This window comes from Scleropages formosus, chromosome 13 (assembly GCF_900964775.1).
Source record: "Scleropages formosus chromosome 13, fSclFor1.1, whole genome shotgun sequence".
Classification (NCBI taxonomy): Eukaryota; Metazoa; Chordata; class Actinopteri; order Osteoglossiformes; family Osteoglossidae; genus Scleropages; species Scleropages formosus.
Window position 1 is genome coordinate 1558057 of NC_041818.1, and position 21575 is coordinate 1579631.

Sequence of the window (21575 nt, forward strand, 5' to 3'; positions counted from 1 at the left end):
TGAATAGATATAATGTTATGTAAGGTTGGAGACAGTACACTCTATGGAAATGCCTCTAAGGGTTTTCAAAAAGGTTTAGAAAAGAGTCTCAGAATAATTTTTGCAGAATATTACAAATGATAGATTTTTAAACCTGTGATCTAAATGTGGTTGCCTGTTTTGCAGTATCAACAACCTCGTTTAAAATGCATCCACACACACATATTTTCTGAACTGCTTGTCCCATACGGGGTCGCGGGGAACCGGAGCCTACCCGGCAACACAGGGCGTAAGGCATCCAATTTAGTTATTATTGTAATCGACACCATGATATCAAATTTGAAAATGCAGTTATTACCAGAATAATTACGTTGCCAATTTCTATTCATGCGTGAAGCTGTGGGATATTTTCAAGTTACAGAATATAAGGTGTTCTGTAGCTGAAGACTAAATGATCAAGTTTCTCTTAATTGTGAGGAAATAATAGCAAGGAAGGCTATTGTTTTAGGAACAGATTGTTTTTACGAATACATACCATTTATTCATTTAGCTGACACTTTTCTCCAAAGCAACGTACAAAGTTAAGGTACTTTTTTTACCCATTTCTACAGTTGTGTAATTTTACTGGAACAATTTTAGGGTAAGGCTGTGCAACATCACATATTCAATTACATAAAAACCAATATGAGATAGTGTTCTTTTCTATATATTTCAGCAAAATCTGCAGTGTGCTGAAATATGTGGAACACAAATTTTAAAATTTGAATAATTCATGTTTGTGAGCTCTGTCCTTCTGTTGATCTTTTCTAACTTGCTCTTAGCAGTTCATAACACCTTAACCTGGATTACTGAAGTCGAGAGCATTGTCAATTATTAGCATTTATATGGAAATTCTTACATGTACTTTTTTCTGTTCCAAACTAGACTTTGAGAAATTGATTGTGAGTATTTTTATCTGATCTACATGCAATTTTTTTAATCAAATGAATAAAAATAACACGATATAAAGATAACAAGGACTATGTTTTTCTTTCTCACTTCGCCACTGGAATCAATATATTGTTGCCTTCAGATTACATTCAAGATTTATTATATAACTTGTGTCTGATTGCACCAACATTTTTTTTTTAAATTTTATTTTGGAATTTTACAGGGAAAACATAAGCCTTGATGTCTGCGAGATCAAGTCCTATTGCAACAGCATTGATGGGCAGCAGCCCATTCTTATTTATTTATTTTCTTATTTATTCTTATTTAGACTTACTACTCTTGATTATCAGAATCTTGCAGAACTGATAGTACAATCAGAATTGAGAAGGACTGCATATGGTAAAGGTAATTTGCTTACAAAGAAATGGTCTTTTTACCACCCTCTCCCCAAACCATAGCCTGGATTATTTGTTTATGATGTAGGGGTAATGCTAGAAGTTCAACTGCAAGGGCAAAAATAAGAGGAGGCTGTGCATAGCTTGGGATAATACTGTGCTGGACCTGCAAATTAATATGGTTGGTATCTGAGATGATTGTCATGTAGTCAAATGACATAGGGAGGTTTGACTTTTGACCTTTGGACCCAAAGGTGGCAAGTTCAAATCCTGCCTCTAGTTGTAGTAGACCTTGAGCAAGGTATTTACCCTAAATTGCTCCAGTAGAACTTACCCAGCTGTATAAATGGCTAAAGAACTGTAAGTAGCTTAACATTGTAAGTCACTTCAGAAAAATGTGACAGCTATATGAGTAAATGTAAAATATAAATGATTTAAATTCAATGAAACAACAGGTGACAGACTATATATATAACTAGTAACTTTAAAAAATGATGTACTGTATATCGAGTCCACACATTACTCATACTTCATTATATGATATTGACTAAACTGTTATCTCTATGGGGGGTGCGGTGGCACAGCGGGTTTGGCTGGTGTCTGCTCCCTGGTGGGTTTGGGATTCGAGTCCTTCTTTGGGTGCCTTCCAACGAACTGGCGTCCCATCCTTGGGTGTGTCCCCTCCCTCTGCAGCCCTGCACCCTGTGTTGCTGGGTTAGGCTCCGGTTTGCCACAACCCTGGAGTTGTGTGTGTCTGTGTTATCTCTGCAAAGCCTGCAGGCAACTGGTCAGAAGTTTAGGTGCTAACTAAGTCAAATTCTGCTTTGAGTTTTAAAAGCTTATTAAATACAGTTAGACTTTGTGTTATGACATTTTGCCACATGCATTTTTAAAGACACAAACAGTTTTTTTCTGTTTATTCATTTTAAATTTTAAATTCTATTTTTAGCACTTGCTTATTTTTAAAAATTTATTACGGATTGAATAACACCTGCATTTTTACATCCCGCCATCAGATCACACTAAAGAGCACTCAGACAGAACAGGAGAAAACAGCCAGATCGATGAATGTTGCACATGTTGTTTCATGTTAATAAAGGTAATGACAGTCTTGTGATGGACTGGCGTCCATGGTGTTTGCTGCCTCATGTCGTGTGTTTTGAGCACAGGGGATATAGCAATCCTACAGAGTTGATGGAAATAGAATAATCAGAACTCAGTTTAATAGGCAGCTACACTTGTCATGTGTGCCTTCAAAAAGGATTGTACCATGAAAATGAAAAATAAGTAAATAAACTGAATAGATGAATAAATGTAAATGCAAAACAGCGTAAGCAAACAGAGTGATAACACTAATGTTATGGCTCAGTCTTTATTTTATCTCTTTTTAAAAATGATCTTTTAGTTCCTGCTCATCAGGTGCTGATTTCATGAGAACAACAGACTGCAGCCATTAAGGACTTCACCCATAAATTCTAACAAGTTAGGATGAATGAGGAAGTGTCACTTAAATGTGGGTAGTTAGTCTTCCTGAATGTTGATCATGGCTTAATGAGAATATAATGCAGCTTGTGAAAAATAAATTTGTCAAGCACTAGAATGCGTTGGGAGTCCAGTTTTACAGGAAATGAATGTAAGTTTGCATGTAGAGTCTCCAGACTTACAAAAATTATCGGAATGATTAAATATTTCTTTCAATTAAAAACAAAAATAAAACTGCTATATACTTTTAAACCATTTACTAAATTAATACATGATGTTTTTAATTAAAACGTACTTTTAAATATTTTCTTGTTTAAAAATATGCCTTCACAAAGCACTATCACCCATCATTTTATATGTTTCGATATGTGACGATCACCTCTAAATTTCCTGTCAATTCTATATACAGTCACTGGTGTGATGTACATCAGAAAAGAAGCTGATTTTGGACAAACTGACTGTTCTTTGACGAATGCCTGCCTTTACATAACGCTCTTAACCTGCTGTTGATGCACTTTGTTGATGGAGTCAACAAATCACTACAAAAACAAGAATCTGCTAAATGAATTCAATAAACAATGTGTAAACAGCTATTATGGTGGCTAAGACAATGACCTTGTAACTTGAGATTTGCTGGGTTAAGCCCCCCCTCCACATTATTGCTGTTGTTGTACAAAGCAGTTACTATAAAAAAATTCATGCTATTTTTTACATTCATTGCAGAACACAGCTGCCAATGTCAGCAATGTTGGGCGCTTTTGTCTTTCAAAGTGGAATGTGAGGTCCTGCAGCATGTTCTCCAGAATCTATATAAAAAAGGTTTTTGTCTTCTGCCTGCTCTTTGCCTTGGTTTATTAGCCAGACCTTCCATTTATTAACCGCTTATCCAACACACACATTCACTGACTGTCTCTCTCTCCAACACACACACACACACACACACACACACACACACACACTGTAATGCAGCACCATACAGCCCTTCCTGTTTGAACGCACAGCCCAAGAGCTGTGAGGCAGCAGCACTACCTACTGTGCTGCTGGGCACCACCTGCCCAATCAATCTTAATAGTAATTTAAAGGTGATGCAAAAATGTACAGGTACACATTCTGAGAATAGTTTGTGTGAACATTGAAGTCTGTTTGGAGGGAAAAAAATATTATTTCTTTAGAAAAGAACATGCTAAAGAACAATTATTAGAACACTTTCAGTATACATTCATACATTCAGGTGAATAACCATACTAAATCATTGTCTTAATAAATTGCTGTCTGTAATACGGAGCTTGGAAATCAAACTGAATGAAAAATAACAAAAGTAATTGCAAATGTAAATATACAGGGAGGAACAGCTGTTGACTGGCAGCTCCACAATTTGCACTATTTTATTTGACAATAACCACTTGTCAGAATTAATTTGTAGTCATTGACCAGTTAACATTATATGTGGTCAGCACTTGAATAACTTTATCACCTTTCGACCAGGTTTACTAATGCTTACTTTAGGAACTAGACTCATAAGTATTTTTTCATTAATGGTCACATCTTTGACGGAACCTTCATAAGCTACCAATAATACTGGCATCTTGGGTATGTGCATTGTTTACATGAATTGAATGGATAAACCGTATCTATATTTATTAATTATTTGCAAATAATTCTTCAAAACCAAAATGATAATGTATAGCTAATGTTAAGTAAATAAGGTAATGCTTTCCAGTTATTAGTCTTTTTGATGTAGGAAGATGATGACAGAGTGAAAAAAAAATATTTCCATGTATATTCTGTTTTTTATATATGGAGTGCTAAAGTGTATTTTTGTATGTTCTGCCTCATATGACATCATAGACAAAGGCAAAGAACTATTGCACTTTATTTTAAAATATTTTTTGGAGAGTGACCAAGATGGACACCAGTCCAAACTCCTCAGTGTGATGACTCCTGTTCTTCACCAGTCATTTAGACACTATGGCTTATAAACCAGGAGGTCAGCGGTAATGCTCCTGTGTGCCACAAACATTTTAGTTTTTCAAAGACTTTTTTGCAACTCTTGCTTATTTTTTGGCAATGTGTTATTTCAGCAAACAAATACTTAAATAACCCTTTTAATTGCCATTTCCCAACTGTTTGACTAAAATGGTACCCAGCACAGGACCTCATAAGAGGGGGCATGTAACTCACATGGTTAGGAGGCAAGTGCAGTTACAGCAAGACTTTGGTTCCTAACCCTGCCAGCAACTGTGCAATGGTGTTTTTTTTTTTCTTTCTTTCATATAGTCTGTCTCCACTTTCTGGTTGTTCACTAAATTAATCAATGCTTATTTTTCTTTCAAGTTCTGCTGTGCTGTGCCTCAGTGCCCCTATGGCTGCTTTCCTGCCACAAACAGCCACACCATGAGATGCAAATGATTCATGACTTAATGTGGCAAGTTGCTTTGGACACAGGTGTTTTCTCACCAAATTTAGGCTGTAGGTAGATGCAGAAAAGTGGTCTACATATAAGTCAACGTAAACAGCGAAATATCAGAAATCCATTTAATTTCCTTGAATTTTAATTTTTAATGAATGCTTTTAATATTTTATATGTTTCACATCTTTAATGAATATTAATTTCCTTGCATTTCAGAATGAGGACTTTTCCATGCTATGAAGCACTTGCCTGGTGCACTTCTAGTGGACAGCAGCATTTCAGATGCAGCACACGTCTCAAATGGCATGCCAGGATCTTCAATAATTCAGAGAAATAAAGGGTCTGACCTCATCAGAGCCCTCTCCCACTTCATGGGCTGAAATGGTGATTAAGGTAGGCCTTCAAAGAAACTCCTGTCAACATCCTGGTTCTTGTCCATCACAAAACTGGTTCTCCAGCAGGCTATCGGTGTACCTTGCTTTCTATTTTTATTAAATGACAAAAAGGATATTTAATTTATATGAGAGGACAGTGTCATGTGTGACTTTTCTAAAGTACCTGTTTCCATTCACATGGGTAAATGTGATTCTACTGAAATCGTGGGAAAAGCTCCCCCAGCCCCCAGAAGGGACACCCGGGGGCCACTGATCTGTGTTGGGCTGGCGCCAACATGATGTGTGAGGGAATACAGGGGTGAACTGCAGTTCAGTTTTGTGTCACAGTGAGGCAACTACATAGAAATATTTCGCAAGATGCCATACCATGCCAATAACTATTTCTGTTTAATACAAAACCAGAGCCAAAAAACCTCTCGAGAAACTAGGAAATGTGCTTTTCTTTTGACCAGGAATGACTGAATCTATTACATTCTATTTATATTCATACTGTTTTTTTCTATCTCAACTCAGAAGAAGTTTGACATGCAAGCGTGTTGGGAACACCGCTCACTCTTCTTTTTTCAGAGGAGGAAGCTGGCACCAGAGAGAGGGAATGTTCCCAAGCCGAAGGAAAACATCACTGAAGTCCTTCTTCTGTGGGAGTCGATATCGTTTTTTGTCTGGGAGAGACTTTATTTGTCGCTCCCACTCTTGTTTTTGCACATTGTGACCTCAATTCCATGGGGGTCATTTGCTTATCATAGACACTGACTGGAAACAGCAGCTTTAGATTCGTTTCCATTGTGGCCAAGTGGATTCAATTAGGCTGGGTCCAATAGGGAGTGGCTCTCTGCCGGCTCTGGGGACTAATGCCACGTGACTCAATCTCAGGAGGCACAAAACACTCAAGTACCAGTTCTGAGGCTCCCTGTGAAACAAGTGGGTGATTTAACAGTTCCACTCAAACAGGGATTTGTACAAATACAATATGCAAAGAACAAAGAGATCTAAGTGTAGGGGCACCACAAATCAAACAGTAATGCTATACAATTCTTCTTTGTACCTAATATGATTTAACATTCATTGATGTAGTTATATACCTAAAACAATGTAAGAGGGACTTGTTTCATTTTTATTTTATTTCTTATAATGATGTTCTAAATGGATTTGAAACAGCTTCAGATACTTTGATGGCACAGACCTAGTGGATGTGTGATACCTGGGACTATTATTCCAAGATATAAAAGTTGTAAACATTTTTTGTCAAAAGTGGGACCTCTGATAACTGTGCTGCCCATGCAAGATGGATGTGTGGTCCACATTTCTTTCATTATTTCGTCCTGAGCAGCTGTGTCGTGTTAGGTGGGAGACGTTTTTGTGCATTGCCTTCAGAGAACCTACCATGCGAGGCCTGACCCGCAGGGGGTCAATGGAACTGTGTGAATGGAGCTTCCTTTTGGGTCAAGGCTCACCTTCAGCCATGATGGGCTTTTAAAGTGCTTCTCTCATTGAACAATCCATTTTCCACCATATTTGCAGACTCCAAGGCCCTTGCTGAAGATAGGATGTCATTCTGCATTATCCATGGCTGACATCACACAAATGACCACATTATACAATGTGAAAAAGCAAATCTCCACTACTGATCCTTCCAGTGCTGCATCCAATGGCACTTGAAGGAAACGTACTTTATGCTCGTTTATTCTAAGCCTGCAATTATGAAACTCTGCACGGCTGAAAAGAGGATAATACACTTAAAACAGATCAGCTGGTGATAGCTTAAAACCTGCCCTAACATGAAAAAGACACAGGTGTCAAACAACAAGGTCAAACGCTATGATAATCTAATTCTTGAACTTCCTTAATTTGTTTAATTTTACAGTACTTCTAAAAGCCCACCTTGGACTTTTTCATGTTTTGCAGGTTTACAACATTGAATCACGGTGGATTTAGTTTTGCTTTTTGACACTCCTGAACAGGAAAATACTCAATGTCAATGTAAATTCACATTTATTCGTGAAGCTCAATGCCACCTTTGTGCAGTTAAGGTGATCAGAGTGATTTTAGGATAAGAACAACTGTATCTGGAAGGTATTAGTGTGATACATTGTTTTAAAGCAATAAAGCATGAAACAATGTATTGGTGGGGTGTATATGTCTTGTAGGTACTTTATCTTAGCTATTTACAGATACAAAAAAAAATAAAAAAATAGAGTAAAATAAAACACTTGGGAGATTTTCATATCACAAGGCCAGTGAGCCAAAAACAAAACTTCACGGCTTTGTGAGTTTTTTCCTTTGGTGGGACACGGCTCAATATGATGTGCTGTCCCTGGGACTTTTCCTTCCTATCCTGTTGTGTAAACAGCATATTCCCACACATGCACAGTAAGCGGAAGCAGTGGTATGTTTTTTTATGTTTCTCTAAGGGGAATTCTTAAAATTGAGCTTAACAATGGTGAGAAAATAGACAAGACAGGACACGTCTGGGACTGTTCTTCATTTGGCCTAAAACAATTTATTTTCCCAGCCACTGTAGCACTGACCCAGGTTCCAGAACATCTGTGTTTTGTTCTACACGGTCCCATCATATTAGACTTGATCCTGATAAAACTTCCCAAGCAGTATCATTGTCTAATATCACATTAAATATAATTTCATTTTACATTTACATTCAGGAGCCCATTAACTGACTTTGAAGCACTTTTCGTTAACATTCAAAATTTTAAAAATAAATCAATACAAAAGTAATTTTTGAAAGTTGTGCAAATCGGTCATTAACCTAATTTAAGAAATACAAAACAAATGATACATTTATTCTGACACATACTTATATAATATAGTGTGTGTTAGAAATAATCATTTATAGAAATATAATGATATATGGTGTTTCTTGAAAGTATTTAAACCCCTCATGTCTCACAGTTTTAGCACAAAATCATTATTTAATCAGAACCAGTCTTTCTCATCTGACATAATAGGTATGTAATTACCAGAACTTGTGCTGGCTGAAAGGAAATCATGCATATTGAAGAAAAACTGAAGTAGTGCAGGAGGAAAAAATGTGTGAACCCCAAAATCCATAGGTTAAACCAAGCAGAATCAGGTCTGCAAGTCAAAATCATTCATTAATTTTTATAGGTTTCTTTTAAGATTTAGATTTTATGAGTTTTAATATTTTATAAAAGAAAAATGACCATCTCTTTAAGGTTCACATACTTTCATACAGCACTGTATATTCCACCTTCTCCACACTGTCTGTTGAAATACTAAACTTATTGTTGAAAAAACCATTGCTTTAGTTATTGTCAATATATGCAATTTAATTATGTCCCAAAAGGTATCTGTTTTATTTATTTTGTGTCCTCACAAAAGGTCAGTGAAAAAGAGCACCACAAAGTGCAGAGCACAGCAAAGTCTGGTAATATGTGTAAAATGCAACCTGGAGCACAGTAAACAAATATCAGATTGACAACAAATGTATTTTGGTTGCACTGCAAAGTGTGTGCCCGAGGTTCAACATGAAACCAGTGAGTAAACGGCAAGTTCTTTTAAAACTATGCATCAAAAATGCATATTGCTTTGCATACCTGATGCGCCAAGGCATCTTACTCCCTCCTGATAAAACCTACCTCTGAACACCTGCTCAAACTGATTTAAAAATAGTGAAGCGCCGGGGGTGAGGGGAGGGGGGGTGGCGGGGGAGGGGGGGGCTGTGCGGCTGCTAAAGAGCCTTTGGAGATTTATGATAGGCACAAGCGTATGAATGACAGCTGATGCTTTGTCTGCAGGCCCCGCGGAACTGTTTTAAGGAGACACCTTTGCACAATGTTCAAACAAACATCAAATCACAGAGCACCTCACTGTCAACCAGCTGCACGTCGCACTTTGCTATGAAGCACTTTTTTCGTCACCACGTTCCACACACGGCAAACCAGCGGCTTGACAGCCTCCTCATTATTCCCCTTACCTAAGTACCTATTTTCATATTCTCCATGACACGACCAAGCTGGTATATGGAGCCAAATTCCCAGCAAAGTTTCAGGGTGTATAAACACATCATTAGGCATTTGTGGATATCTTGAATTTTATGTCAGAAAAAAGACTCATGAAGCATGCTCTGGACAACACCTAATGCATTCAAAATTGTTGTGTTGTTAAGGATGTGGTATTTAGGAAAAAATGTAGTTTAGGTAAACAGGAAGTAATTTTCCAAAAGTAAATGTTTATCGTAAACAGGAGGAGGTTCCCTCTTAACCACCTAGTTCTACACATTTCTTTTTAGTTACACTTCAGCCTTAATTTTACATATCAGCTAATACTATGCACAAAAACATGGGTCTATTTTTATGTGACAGAACGACATTTTTGCAACTATCATTATAACATTCAGTATTGCTCACAATTTATACAAAGTAATTAGTGTGGAGCTGTACTGGGCTTCTTCAGCAAAGACTTTTGACAGAAACGTAGGTTTGGATCTCTGCAATTCAGTACTAGCCCAGTGTGGCCCATAGTTCCTCGAGTGGATGATGTTGCTGCAGTTCCCTCTCATGATACATAATATGTACATAAACCCCAAAGATTCGCTGGTATAGCCTGTAACTGATAGAACATGAGGTGCAATGGAGTGTGAGCTTTGGAGAATGCACTTCAATGGCTGGGTGTTGTGATTTATTGGAGAGACATTGGAAAACTGGCGACACATGGGGAAAAAAGTAATTCAAATGCAAAAGAAAAATTAAATAACACAGTAGCACAGTAGCACATTTAAAGTATGTTTAAAAATGGACTCATAAGGCGCTGCAATCAGATGTTGCCAAGGTTTTCTGATTACAGGGTTTACAATTGCTCTTGTAAGGCAATGAATTTCAAGTAATTCCAATCAAATTCCTTTTGTTCACAGGGCTCAGTTGTAAGCTTAGTTCCGTCACTCTGGAACTTGTTTGTGTGTATGATTTGGGGGGAGGCATGACACATGTTCCTTTTGACCTGTAAAAGCTAGTTAATAGAGCACAGAGGCAGCTGTGTTGCTGAAACAAGTGACCTTACCATCTGTTTCAGAGCCTTATAGCCAAATTCTTTCCCCTTATAGAGTACAGACACACTGAAATACAATTCCCATTATAGGGATCCAGCTAATAATACATTATCAATTAGCCCTTTTGCTATTGATCGATGCACAGCAGGTGGTGCCAGCCCATTATCTTCATTTAGGACTATATTGTCCTTCCTGCTTCTCCTATTTCCACTTGTTCATTAAACTCCATCTCATAGACATATTGGCTTTTACGTAAATTGTGGCTTGATTGTTCTCCGATACCCCGTTAAAGATCATCTTTAATCACCGTCGAGTCTCTGTCTCACAATCCTTTGGACTTCATTTAATCCTACAGTTAAATGTGAAAAAATATGGTTTCAGAAACAAATACTTATTTAATTACACTGCACAGTCTTGACATGTTTTCACATATGCATTATAAAAATATACATATATGATCATAGAGCTGTGCACAATATTAACATTAAACATTCAAAAGTCACTGATTTTGAGTTACATAGTAGTGTAAACTGCAAATTGCAAATATATAGGCCTACACCATCCCAGTACAAATGGAGAGCAAAATAAAATCTTTTCTGATTGTTTAGCATGACACTGCTTAATATAATTTTATTAGTTTACTAGGGTATCGAGGAAGAAGAAATGCCACATTTTTTAAGGAAGTGCACAATATCTATAATTTCTACAGACTTCATGTCCTTTCTGATATCACCATTTTTCTCTGCACTGCACACAAATTATGACATCGCAGTTCAGACAGTGCAGGGTTGGCAGTTGGCAGTCTCATTGCCAGTTAATCTGCATCTATATTTATGTACACACAGTTCAAAATATTAGTTAGTTTTTAATTGAGACTGAAGATCACCTACCATTATTTGTGAAAATAGCTGGTAAGCATTGGTTTTGTAAGAAAAAAAAGTCATTATGTGGCCTTATTTGATGTTACTTTAAAGAAGAAAATTTCATTTGTTTTCTGAGAACTAAAAGCGTTAACTAACATGTTAACTAAGACAAAAAATAAAAAAAAAAGCTAAGTCACCAAACCCCAATAAATTCAATTTGCAACATTAGTCACTATAACACAACATAACAGTGCAATTTCTCTTCATGTCTGTTTCTGTGCTCCCTAAGCTCTTTCATATCTGTTACATACCTCACACATAACAAACACAAAGGTAGCTACATATGCTACTCAATGATTATGTATGAATTTTACCTTTAATGCAAAAAAATAATGAAAACAATGCACTTCAACAGTTGACACTAGAGAACATGGAGTGATGACAGGTAAGAACGCAGCACGAGCCAGATGATAACTGAGGAGAAGAGTACATTCTGACTCTTGTAGTGAAATCCAAACTCACTCATTTTAAACAAGAAGAACTGTCTTGCAAGCAAAAGTAGAGGATTGAATGATGTCCTCGTAAAGTCAAATTTTCATAACTCAAATCGATGTATCTCGGTCCGGGTATGCCTAATCTAATACACATAATAAACACAGACATGATAATCATTGCCTGCTATATGCTACAATTCTGCATTCCACATTTCTTTGTTGGCTGTGATGAGATTACTTGCAAGCTCCCAGAGCACATTTCTGTCGAAATTTCAATGGTGAGGATAGCTCGTTGTTCATGCAGTGTAACACAGCGATGGCAGGTCCTTGGCCCAGTCTAAAGGTCATGTCATCGGCACAACAGCTGCCACTGACCTTTCTCAGTCTGAGCTAGCTATCCAATTCCATGCTTTTGCTACATTTTTTTCCCCTGGAGTGATGTGAGCACAGCTTTTAGCTGCCAAACATGAGGCACAACAAATTTGTAATTAATGAGCTCAACTGGAGGACCAGAATCACCAGTATCACTTGTACCATCTAAAGCAGATGCATTTCCTCCTACAGCCACCGGCAGGGGGTACCAAATGCATCTGTATTTAACAGGCTATTCGCTTAAAGCTGTTAATTTTCCATGCAGAATCCCCAGGGCAAGTTCCATGGAATGAGTCAAACTAGTAATGGTGTTGCTGCCAGTATAGCTTCCATTTGCATGGTGGCTGACTGTTAGGTGCATATATCTCCACTTGCCATATTGCAGAATGTGAAGAACCATAGATGTGCTGTGCAGTGACTCAGCTTTGTGATGCTTCTGGGAATAGTAACAGTCCAGTTCCTCTGTCTCTTAAGTGACAACCATCTGCCAAGCCATTTCAAACTTTTCCCCCTGATTTATTTTTTTAATACCCACATTTCTTCTGTGCTCTCTCCATAATGATCCTAGTGGTTAAAATGTGTTTTTTAAAGACAATTTCTCTTTCCCTTCTGAATGTCTAGTTTTGTCTATAAGTGCTCACAGTCCATAGAAAAGCCTGAATGATAATGTAGCCAAAGTACAGCAATAAAGTATGTACTAACAGTAAAATAGTTCTTGGATTCTCCTCATTTATAATATGATAGAAAATGTTGACAGTGGAACTACATCACCGAGCTCCATCTTATCTTATTATCACTCAATAGAAAGGATTTCCTTCCTTCCTTCTGTCGTGTCCGGACGAGAGTCCAGCACAGAAGCGTATTGCTGTAATTTCCAGACACGGATGTAAAGTATAATGACCCCACGTGCAGAGTATATTTATATGTGTACGCTGCAAACTGGAAAGTACAGTGTAGAGGTGAAATGATGAACATGAGACAAAGAGATGCACAGTGTATTCTCACAAAGGGGAAAAGTGAAACAGAACTGGAACAATGGTAGTGGCCTGGAGCACAAAAGGCAGGAGTAGAAAGGATAGGCACTCGGGACTGGAACATAAACACGTATGGAGCAAGACTTGAAAAACAGGTCACTAAAGTTTGCTAGGAGATCATAATGGTAAGCTGATTAAGAATCCACAGTCTAGCCTATTGTTAGTTACGCATATTCCTTTTACGCATAACTAACAACCAGATTGTGAACAGGTGTACGGGTCTGGGCCAGTGGCACTGAGTGGTGCCTCCACTGGTCACTAGGGGTATTGTCCCTGTGGGTCATCTGAACAATATATATTTTGTAAAAGTACTTTTAAAGTATATCTTAAGACGCCGGGCTGTTACGTCTTATACTTATAATGAACTTATTTAATTTTCTCTAAGGGAACTTAGAATGTGCGGTTCATACACTTATTTGTTTGCACCAATTTACCCATTGATACAACTGGGTAATTTTTACCCTATTTTTTCAGGGTAAGCACCTTGATCAAGGGTAATACAACAGTTGTGGGTGACAGCTGTGACCACAATGCTACTTCTTGTTCCATTCAGCAGCAGCAGCAGCTATATTATAATCTAAATAATAACATTTTTATTTTGATCACTTCAACAGAGCTGTGGGAGGCTCATATCAAAAATACATCACGTGCTGATCCTGTAATAGACTTATTTCCACAGTGATTTCCATCTTTTTTGAGGTTCTGGGTAAGTGAGAATGCTTTTCAAGGACAGGATGGATGTTTATCTGAGGGCAGGTCAGCAGATGCACTTCATGGGGCTTTCATGCATTGACCTACATTACCTGTTTGCTTGTCAGGGGTTAAGCTTCAGAGCTAAATTTGACATGAATGCCTTTACTGCTCGCTCAGTAATGGCCTTCACCTTAAAATTTCATTTCAAAGAAGATAGTCCAGTGAAGCCTTTCTATGAGTACCCTCAAGGACAAAAATGCATAAACATTGGAAACTACATATTAGCCTCAAAACATCTGCAATGATTCCGGTAATATTATAAGGAAAGGAAAATCAAAACTCCAGTTCTGATCCTCTAAACATAAGATTAGCAACACAACAACACAACACAACAAGTTCTTACAATGTTTTAAAAACGTTAGTTACACAAATTCTGAACATTGTTAACACCGTCTGTCTAAAAGAAAAGCTGCATCCAAGAACGTTTTTTCCATGCTTTTTTCCATCACAACAGAATGTTTAATTACTCAATTTATCCGGAAAAAGGCAAGTCTTTTAGTCTTGGTCTACTAACCTTGCCATTAGGAGGCATTCAAGGGTCTACAGTTGTGGTAAAGGAAATATTTTGGTTGGCCCTCTCCCATTTCTGTCAGAAAGAAAGTGGATTACTGTGAACAACTGTCTCTTTGCTGTAATGACGTAGCTGAGTTTAAGAGCAGTAGGAGAGCGATGTGAGTACCTCAGAAACATATCAGAGCGACACTGTTAGGCATCTTGTGGAGTTCAGTCTCTCTACAGTCTTCATGTGACACATTCATCAACTGTACTGGGGCCACAGAAATTTCGGATAGGGCATGAAAGACATGCAATGGCTTACACAGTGACTCAGATTCAAAACGATACCTTTGAGAATAGCATACATAAAAATAGAAAAATTTAACACACAGTAATTGATGACAGTACAGTGGACCTCTATAACTAGTAAACAAACTACAAAGACTCACAATATTAAATGCTGGCAGAGTATTAAGGAAGTGGCTCTATGCCTCCTTTAAATATTCTGTGTAAGCTAACCAATTTCCCAGGTAAAACATAAAACCTTTTCATTGAAAGGGTGCTCAGGTAACTCTCAGTTTGAAACATCTAACTGAATGCAATACCATGTATCGCATTTAAGTTCTTTTCAACAATGCCAGGGATTGTAATTTAGCATATACAAGTTTGCGACTGATATGTTCTTTAGATCTGTGCAGTAACCGCATATGTTTATCGAGTTACTATGCTACAAAAGTTACTTTGCAGGTGGAGTGTTCTTTAGCTACAGTAAACATTCTTTGAAACAAAAGTAATTTGTTCTGGGGATAACAAAATTCATTAAAGTTCCTTTAATGAACTCTTTCATCAAGTTGGTATTATATAATTCATTCTTTAATCACTTCATCCCCTAACAGTACAGTGCATGGCTATATTTTCATATTGTGGCGCGCAGCGCCGTGGGTTTGGGTGGAGCGAAGAGGGATGCAAAGGCAGCGTTCATTTCGAACGTTTAATTTGAACACCAGCACGCAAGGAAATAATGCTTAGTCCGAAGACCCCGTTTCCTCCAGGACTTGCGCGTCAAGCCAGCCTTCCCAGCCTGCTTAGCGCCCCCAGGCTCCCTTCTCTTTCTCCTCCCGGCAAACGCAAACATCCCCTTATATTCCCTGTGCATCACCGAAAGCTAACCAATAAACAACACATTTCCCGCTCAGAACAGTAATGCGGGTCGTTACAATATTCCACTGTAATACTCCTAACTGGAATAAACTTTGGGGTGATCAACACAGCCCTCTAGGAGGTTTAAAATGTATGGACTACTTAACTGTGAGCAGAAAATTTTAACAAAGAATAGTTGTCTTCAGGGGGTGCGGTGGCGCAGTGGGTTGGACAGGGTCCTGCTCTCCAGTGGGTCTGGGGTTCGAGTCCCGCTTGGGGTGCCTTGCGACAGACTGGCGTCCTGTCTTGGGTGTGTCCCCTCCCCCTCTGGCCCTATGCCCTGTGTTGCCGGGTAGGCTCCGGTTCCCCGCTACCCCATATGGGACGAGCGGTTCAGAAAGTGTGTGTGTGTGTGTGTGTGTGTAGTTGTCTTCATTACTTACTCCACTGATGCTTACATCCACCTTCTGTGTTTTAAAAATATTTTAACAATTCAGGGACTTCAATCATTTCCACTTCTCTACTGTTTTGCTGCAACATAGGATTCTTTAGTAGTCCATCAATATTGATATTTTCCTTTGTTTCATTGCTATATTCTTTACAGTCCAACACTGCTAAAATTATGACTAAAACACACCTCTGAAATTTGCATTACTCCTACTTTCACTTTCAAAATGTACGGGGTTTGTTTTATTAATCTGCACTATAGTATTGCAGTCCTGAAGAAAACAACAACTACAGCATTGAGCTTATATAAAAACAACAGATTCACTGAAATATCTTTGCCGTTTCACTCCATTTGAGGACTGTACTGTAATAATACCAGTGTTAAACACTACATTATTACACTATAACATCTGAATGTCTTTGGCAGTGGTGTGAATAGCAAAGACCCTTCGCCATATCAAACCTAGAGACTTGTTGCATCACCAATGTGTCCTTTCCAGAAGTGAGGATTAAAGCTGTTTAATATTTACTTCTACAGGGAAATCATTAATTTTAAATATTTTCAAATATATTGTATAGAATGTAATAATATGCCAATCAGTTAACAATACAAAGTATATATAAATAAAATTAAATACATCTGGACACTAAAATTGAGGCTCCTTACTGGTGGTGTCACAGATAGCTCTATTGTAAAAATACATGAAAAATAATTAATAAAATGTGTAGTGAAAGAGAAATAAAATACTATATTACAGAAATACTGTACATCCTTTCTGCCATGGTCTGTTTACTTATGTTACGACCGAGAAGAACAATTTGAATGATTATGAGGGACATGACTACAGCTCCATGCAGCCCCATCAGCGCACCTGATCCCAAATTACTGACCAGCCCAAAAAAAGGGGTGAAGGAGTAACACTGGGTTGCAGATTATTAATAAGCAGTTCAGTGTCTTGCTTTTTTACTTTGCCTTGCACTTTGAAGTTTTATTTACATGCTGCGTTTCATTTCAATTCTCACTACTTTCGTCTGTGTCCGGATGTTGCAGTGAAATACGTCAGTGTTTGTGTTACTTGAATGTTGGATGTTACTCACAACTCACAACTAAAGCTCTACACTTGTTTCACAAAATGCTCATAATTCAAACCAGGGTCCTTTGATTGGAAAACAATGACTCTAACCACTTTGCCATCCCCTGCACCAGCAATTACTATTATCAGCATATTCTTTAACATTAATTAACACAGAGTACCTTGCTGTACTTTGTACAAATCAATTCTATAATTAGATGTTCACTCACAATTCTCCAGTGGCAGTTACAACAAATTAAAATACTTCACCCCTATTAATAATACTTTAAGTGTGTTTGAATAAATTTGAAAAATTGCTTTAACATGTCTAACTCATATACTGTAAGCTTATAAGCTTTTCCAGATGTGCACAGATGAAATCAGAGGTCATGCACTTTCACCTAACTGAGTTGCTCAGCAGACCCTCCATGCTCTCATTCATGGGTAAAAATTGTGACTGATAGATGACAATGGCCAGTACCTGGTTTTAAAGAAAGTCAAAACATAAATGTGAACAATTTAAAAGTAACAGGGAGATGATGATCAAAACAGAGTATAGGTATGTTTCTTTCCTTACAACTGTATTTTAGTAAAATCATTGTCAAAACTGTTGCTAAAATTTGCTACTTGTTGCCAAAATTTTTGCCAGAGAATACTGTTTCCAAAAACTATTCTGAAAAGTTCCATTTATCGAGGACATTAACAGAGTACTGTATGTGTAATCCTTACTATTCACCTTTACTAATAAGACTTTAAAAACAAGGGACAATACTTCCCATGTCACTCTCCTTTCCCAGCAACAGTTGAAACCTTCCTCCACAAGCTGGCCAGCCTGATATTTTGAGTCCAAAATGAAAGTCAACACACCATGCACAGTGGCATGCAATGAGTCTTTGTGACTGCAGAGGTAGTTTTTTTGCAGTGCTTGCTAACAGTCTCCTGCGTGGATCTAAAGAGGCCTCAATCAATTTCAGCTACAATTTCACCATAAAGTGAAATAATTGCTGGACAATTAGGATAAAAACTTTAAGATTCATTGTATTTTACTCATAAAAGCATCTTAAGTGCAATCTTCTACTTGTGTCAGCATTTTATCTTATTAAAAATGTAAAAGAATTACTATTATGAAAAATAGTGTCATTTTTATCTTACTGTATATTTAGCCAGTTCTTTATTGGCTAAATTAAATTACCTAATTACCTTGGCAGAAAATATCACACAGCCATATAATCTGAAACATATGTGCCCATGAAATATTAATTTAGGGGTTACATTGTTACTACACAGAGTTCAAACAAACATGGAGAATGATATGCATGATTTAGCAATCCAAAGTAGTACACTAGAACATTTTATAGCTGAGACTAATGCAAAACAAAGGTTACTGTGGGGATTTTGCATTAATGGCAATAAATTGTACTATCTTATATTTTACATGGAAAGTTGTGAATCATGATATGGAAAGTCGTGAGTCAGGGTTTTTTAAGAATGACAGTTAAGAAGGAATAGCCGATACAGTGTCTTAAAAGCATCCAGATTCATTGAAACATTTCAAATGCTGTAAATAATATGCACACATCAGTATTTTACCATACTATCAAGATCAAGCAGATTGGTAAATACCAAAAAAGCAGATATTTTAAAGAAAATCAGAAGTTGAACTGGGCTCTTCATAAAAGTGTTACAAGTCCTGTGTTCTAATTTTACACTTGTTAAACACTGTAAAGAGAATAAAACTAACCTTACCATTGGCCTATCTCTATTCACTGTGGATGTGACAGACTCACCCTTCATGGATAACAAACCCAGCTTGTTTGGTAATCACTGGTCTGGCTATTTATCATGTACATTGATATTATTGTCATTCATTTAGCAGGATCAGAAGGAAAAGCATGAAAATTAAAACAGAGCATTCTAAGGATGATAAAATGGGAAAAAAATGCATGAATTAGGCAAAGGGTGGGAATATGTCAAATTGTTATATCCCAGCATCCAAACACAACTTGTTAGGAGAGCTGGCGGGAGGCCATCAATCCATTTGTTAGACTTGCAGGATCCAGCTGATGGCAGTTGAATAAAAGTGCATCAGTCACCTGTATCAAGAGCTCTGAAACATTGGGCCTTATGGAGGCAGGAAAAAAACACTGATACCAATAAGCACATCCCCATCTGTGTTTCCTAGACAACCCAAGTATGATTCAGCTAAGATCTGGAGAAAAGTTTTGGTCAGATGAGATAAAGATTGGTCTTTGTAGCCAAAATTTATAGAGGTATGTGCGCTCTAAGTCTAACACTGCTGATGTCTAAAGAAGCAATATCTTTTATAGGTAAAATATAGTAGAGGCAGCATTATGCTGTGACAATGCTTCTCATCAGTGCAGTGTCCTAATCTCAACATATTTCACGAAAACTCTCTGGCAAGACCTGAAAATTGCGGACTGCAAGCATTGTTCAAGGTACACAATTTTGGAAAGAAAAAGGTTAATCTTTCATAATTCATTCATTCAAAGTTGTGAAAAGCTTGTAAAGGTATTAATGTGAAAAATATTACTGTTTTAGGTAAGAATAAGTATTCATTCTTCAAAGTCTGCAAAAAATACTAATTCAAAAATGTGTAATAAAATGATACCTAAAAATGTTTAAAAGGGCTGAATAAATAACTAGCATTCAGTAAAACAGTTCATTACTAAGGGACCCTAATATATAAACTTTACATCCAATATGATGAAATTAAATACGAACAGGCACTAAGTATATCCTGGCAAATAAAATAAAATTAATGAGATAGTCTAGAGACCAAACAATGAAAACACAATGAGAAAGAGACAAAAATGACAAAATTCAGCTCATAAATCCTACCAAGCAGGACAGTCACTACACCATCAGCTGACCAAATAAAAACATATTATGGAAAATAAGTCAGAACAGATGTTTCTCTTTTTACAATTCGTAAACGACATTGAAAAACGTTTAGCTTGCTTGATTCACTTAGCAATGTGAACATCAGCCGACTAAGGTACCTGCTCTCCCAGAGGTTTCTGCTCAGCTTCCAGGTAGCCAAGATAAATTTTTAACGTCCACCAGTGGCATGTGAGCTAGTCTTATAGCTGTGAACTTGCCAAGACAGTCGGATGCTGCTGTATGATTTTCCTGGCTTTTCCAAATCCTTCAGAGCCCAGTAATAATCATTTTCCATTCTGCAGTTTTCACAGTGCAGGTTTGCAGGTCAAGCCTCTCCTTCTGCTGTCATTTGTAATTTCTGAGTACCAGTTTAATGTGGTTGTTTTGCATGCTCTCCTGGTGGTAACATGACAAACGATGCTATTCACTGCTCATTGCTGGGCAACAGAGGGCCCAAAAATATGGAGCTATTTTTGCGTTTTAAAGGCATGGAGTTATTTCTGCAAGCCGCACATTGCATGCATTTAATCATGACCACCATCCACTGAGCAGAACCTGCTGAGCTGAGCTACAGCAGCCCACTTCTGCCTCTCGCTGTGCACAGATTGCAGTTTTTCCACAATTTTGAGTAGCTCTGTGGTCACAGTCATGGTGGTTTCTCCCCAGTGCTCCATCTTGCTCGCTTGAATGAATCAATTATTCCTGTTTGAGACCTGGCATCCACTCATTTTCACATGTTTCCACATTGGCTAAGCAGTTCCTTGGCCTTTGGTTACTCTGCTGTATTATTCCACTATATTCAGCCATGCCTTCCCTTTGCCTTGGACTTCATGTGGGTATATTTCATCAATCTGCTGTAGTCTCTGTACATCTAAATCTCATTAGCCCTTCTGAATACAAACATATTACAATTTTTACATTTGTTTAAGAATCAGTCTATACTGCATTTGGACAATGTGTAAGACCAACCAATACTCACAGAGTCTGTCAACATAATAATTTATGTCTTTCTATGTTATATAATTTTATTCATGTTTAATGTATAGTGTCTTCAGTATCTCTTAGTAGCTCCAGTATCTCGTTGTTTAGTTTCCCTTGGAAGCTGATATAACGAGATGTTGACCTTCACACTTTGGACACATGGCGCAAAGAAATAGGATTATTAGAAAAAGACATCATGCTCGGAAAGGTAAAAAAGAGGAAGATGGGCAATGCAATAGATTGGTATGATAACAGTTATCGATGCCACTGTACCAACAATTAATTATCTCACTGAAAACCGAAGACAGTTCAGGCCGACTATCCATAGAGTCACCATGAACTGACATCGACTCAATGGCATTTAGAGAGAGAAGGAGAGAGGTCTAGTGGTTGGTACCAAAGTGGTTT

At 37.6% G+C, this 21575-nt stretch overlaps 1 protein-coding gene across 1 annotated transcript in view; it reads right to left on the minus strand.

The window, feature by feature from the left end:
* Positions 1–21575, minus strand: part of unc5a (unc-5 netrin receptor A) — a 217989-nt gene that overhangs the window by 87712 nt on the left and 108702 nt on the right. The gene's annotated exons all lie outside the window — the stretch shown is intronic.